Raw genomic sequence first — 4,504 nt, 5'->3', positions numbered from 1 at the left:
GAGCCTGTTTTAGATTCTGTGTCTCCCTCTCTCTCTGCCCCTCCCCTGCTCATGCTCTGTCTTGCTCTTGCTCTCAAAAATAAATAAAAACATTTAAAATTTTTTTTTATAAATAGGAGGAGAAAAAGTGAGAGATGGAGGGAGGAGAGAGGGTGCCACACCCTTCACGAGGGCCACGGATGTGTGTGGAGAGAAGGTGGGCCCAGGGTGGTGGGCTCTGCTCAAGCCGAGGCGCCAGGGCAGGGGTGCAAACGCGCGCGCGCGCGCGCACACAGGGAGAAGGCACCTCGGGGCACAGCCGGTCCACAGCAAGCACCACACTTCCGCCGGGCAGTGGACACACACCCTGCGCAAGCCCCTTTGGAGGGTGGCCTGACGCGGAGCCAGTTGGTACTTAAATAACCACACAAATGGGGAGCCTGATTGCCAGGGGTGACAGGAGGGGTGGCACCAGAGCCTTCAGTACGAGGAGCAGTGCGGGGGGGGGGGGGGGGGGGGGGGGGGGGAGTAGCGGCAGGGCAGGGGTGGGGCTGCCCTGACATCGCGGTAACCAGGCAGGGAATGTGGTGGTGAGAGGGCAGAGGAACACGTAGGCACAGGAGCAGCGTGTGCAAAGGCCCTGTGGCCGGAGAGGACTGTGGCAGAAGCTGCGCCTCCCTGGCTTCCTCGGGCATGAGACGTCTGGGCCGCGGGGTGCAGGGGCCGCGCACACACACAGCTGTGGGGAGCAGGGGCTGCGCAGGGCCCCGCAGGCAGGGAGGAAGACGGCCGCAACCCCAAGGGTAGGAGCTGGCTGGGCTCAGTGGGGCCACTGACCTCCAGAAGGGGAGGGAGTGTCCTTGGCAGTGAGCGTGTGTGGAGGGGACAGGACTCCCTCTCTCCCTCCGCCCTGCTTGACCCCGGCCCGCCCGCCCCCCTCGGACGGCCCTTTGGGGAGCCGGCCAGGCCGGAGCAGAGATGGCGGCCGCGGATGCTGAAGAAGGCGGCCCTGAATTAATCTGTCACTAAAGCTTGGCCGTGGCAGGCGCAGTCATGATTTAGATGAATAATTGAAACGCTCCGATACATTTATTATCCCTTTAGTGCAAAAGTGGCAGAGAAAGACGAGGGGTAATTGAAAAAGAGCGCACAAATCTCCGCGAGAAAGCCGGCTCCTTATCGCCGAGTAAACATTTCAGTCCTAATAAACAGGAGAGACACGCGTCGGGGCCCTGTCGATTCCGATCCTGATTTAGGGCCCGCCTCCCTTCTTACCATACAATAGGAGAGTGTTCAGGTTTTTAAAAAAATTTTTATCGAGCCAGTAAAAGTCTCTGCAGGAGGGAGGCGGGCGATGGGAAGGGCCTGGGGGGTCTCTGGGTCAGGTCTGAGGGTCTGTCTGGGAGGCCGCCCCAGCCCATCCAGTCCCCACGTCAGAGCCGTCAGACCCAGAGCCCTCCACCGGCTGGGCCTCTGCCCCTCTCTGCCTGTCAAACTCCTATTCATCCTTTGGGGCTTGAGTCAGAGGCCCCTCTGCTGGGAAGCCTCCTACCAAACTGGGTCTCTCTGAGGGCGGCGCCGAGTCCCGAGTCCCCACCACCCCACACTCAGAGCCCTGGGAAGGAATGGGGGTGGGGGGATGAGGAGGGGGACTTCCCAAAGACTGTGTTGCCAGAACCGCCCACCTTGGCCCCAGAGCCTGGTGGGGACCCAGCCCCGCCATGAACCAGGCCCAGTATGAACCAGGCCCAAGCATCCTGGACTCTCTGGGTGAAGCCCTTTTGGCCCCAGGAGCCCTTGGGGGCTCTTGCTGAGGGTAGGGGTGTCCACAGACTCCCTTCCCTGCTCCTGAGAGGCTGCGGTCTTCTCCCACCCACAACCACCCCATGTGCAAAAACTGGGCTCACTAAACCAAAGCCATGCAGGCAGGGCCCAGGCCCCCTTTTGAGGGCCTCCTTCTGAGCCATAGCTGCCCCAGACCCCCGTCCCCCCCAATTATTATGTGCCTCTCCCCACCCCAGTGCAGGGCTGTTGGACCTGTGTGCCAGCTCAGGACTGGGCCCGGCGTACAGAGGGTGCAACTATCCACTCCATAAACTGGCTTAGAAGCCCCTAGGACACTGTCCCAGAAGAGGGTGCATTGTAGTGCACTCTAGTGAGGAGACAAGCAATGAGAACAAACATAAAATACACGGACGTTAAAAGGGATCGGTGCTATGGAAAAGGCCACAGAGCAGGGTGAGAGGGTCCGCACAGTGGGCTGGGGCCTCCAGCAGAATTTAAACACAGTGGCCAGGCCTATCCTGACTGATGCCTGCATGGATGGTGGGGGGCAATGGATGGATGGGCGGCAGGTGGATTGGTAGGTGAAGGGTAGATGGATGGGTGAAGGGGGTAGATATATGGGTGGGGGGGCAGATGGATGGGTGGGCATAGATGGCTGGGGGATGGATAGGTGAGTGGAGGGCGTCAATGGGTGGGCAGTAAATGGATGGATGGGGAAGGAAGATGGATGGGTAAAGGGGTAGATAGATGGGGGTAGAATGGATGAATGGAAGGTAGATAGATGGGTAGAGGGGACAGATGGCTGGGTAGAGGAGGTAGATGGATGGATGGCTGGGTGAGGGTAAATGGATGGGTAATGGGGTAGATGGATGGGTAGATGGGGGTAAATGGCTGGGTAGAGGGGGTGGATGGATGGGGTAAATGAGTGGATAGAGAGGGAGATGGATGGGAAGGAAGATGGATGGATGGATGGGTGTAAATGGATGGGTAGAGGGGTAGATAGATGGAATGGATGGGTGGATGGGGGTAGATGGCTGGGTAGAGGGTAGATGGATGGATGGATGGATGGGAGGGCGTGTGGATGGATGGATGAATGGGGTAAATGGGTGGGTAGAGGGGTTAGATGGATGGATGGATGTAAATGGGTGGGCAGAGGGGGAGATGGATGGATGGGAAGGGAGATGGATGGATGGGAAGGTGGATGGGGGTAAATGGGTGGACAGAGGGGGAGATGGATGGATGGAAGTAAATGGATGAGTAGAGGGTAGATGGATGGATGGATGGGTGGATGGGGTAGATGGATGGATGGGTGGATGGGGTAGATGGCTGGGTAGAGGGTAGATGGATGGATGGGTGGATGGGCATAAGTGGGTGGGTAGAGGGGGAGATGGATGGATGGCAGTAAATGGATGGGTAGAGGAGTAAATGGATGGGTGGATGGGGGTAGATGGTTGGGTAGAGGGGGAGATGGATGGATGGATGGATGGATGGATGGATGGATGGATGGATGGGGTAGATGGGTGGGTAGAGGAGGAGATGGATGGGAAGGAAGATGGATGGATGGGAAGGTAGGTGGATGGATGGATGGGAGTAAATGGATGGGTAGAGGGGTAGATGGGTGGATGGGTGGATGAGGGTAAATGGGTAGGTAGAGGGGGAGATGGATGGATGGAGGGTAGACAGATGGGTGGAGAGAGTAGATGGGGAGGTGGGGGGTAGATGGATGGGGGGGCAGGTAAATGGGTGGTGGTAGGAAAGTAGGAAGTGAGTAGAGGCCTGAATCCCTGTGGGGCTGGACCCAGGAGAAGAGGGAGAAACTCCAGCTGATGCCATGGAAAGGCAGAGGTCGGTCTGGGCAGAGCCAGGTGGGGACGTGGGCTGCCCAGTCCCAGGCCACTCCTGCCCGTGGCTCCCACCCAGGCAGTTGCGGGGGTCAAGGCTGGACAGACCAGCAGGCAGCAGAGGGCACAGGTGGCAGACAGGAGGGCGGAAGACACCTCAGGCGTCTGGGGCCGTCTCCATCCCAGCCCTAGGCAGGCCCCAGCCACTCCCAGCTCTAGCCTCGCCCCCACCACGGTCCCCTCCCTGCCACCTCCACCTTGTTCCAATCACATTAGCAGAGTGACAGCCCCGGTGAACACTCACGGCGGCTCCATAAATCTCAGCCGGCGTTAAAAGGCTGGACTCGGGGCTCACTTCCTCCTGGGTCCTGGCCCATCCCATCCATCTCTGCATCAGGCAGGCAGCGCCTGGGGCCTGCTCCAGCCTCCTTTCCCCCACACTGCTGCAGGAAGGGGAGCTGGAGGACCCCCAATATACCTCCACTCTGTCTAGCCAGGAGCAGGTGCCCTTTGACCTCCCAGAGTGAGGTCAGTAGGCCACTGCGAGCCACTCCCTGCCCTGCCCAAAACTTCGATGGGCCCCACTGCCTTCCTCAGCAAGCCCCCCGCTTAACACATGAAGCCGTCCCTGCCTTTTTATAGTTCATTTATTCATTCAACAACCATTTAACTGAGCACCTACTATATGTACCCTAGTCGCTGGAGATACGGTGGTGCCTCCCCGAGCTTTGCTCTCAGCGGGGGAGACAGAGTAGGCAATGACCTTAATAAACAAGTGAGAAACAGAAGCATTGGAGCAGGGTGAGGGTGGGGAGTGCAGCCTGGGGGAGGGGGTGCAGGCAGCTGCAGAAGGTGGGGAGCACGGAAACCTTGAGAGAGGTGAAGGAGGCAGCCACAGG

This window comes from Hyaena hyaena, unplaced genomic scaffold (assembly GCF_003009895.1).
Source record: "Hyaena hyaena isolate Hyena2069 unplaced genomic scaffold, ASM300989v1 scaffold_632, whole genome shotgun sequence".
In the NCBI taxonomy this organism is placed as follows: domain Eukaryota; kingdom Metazoa; phylum Chordata; class Mammalia; order Carnivora; family Hyaenidae; genus Hyaena; species Hyaena hyaena.
Note: the sequence above shows the minus strand (reverse complement) of the source record.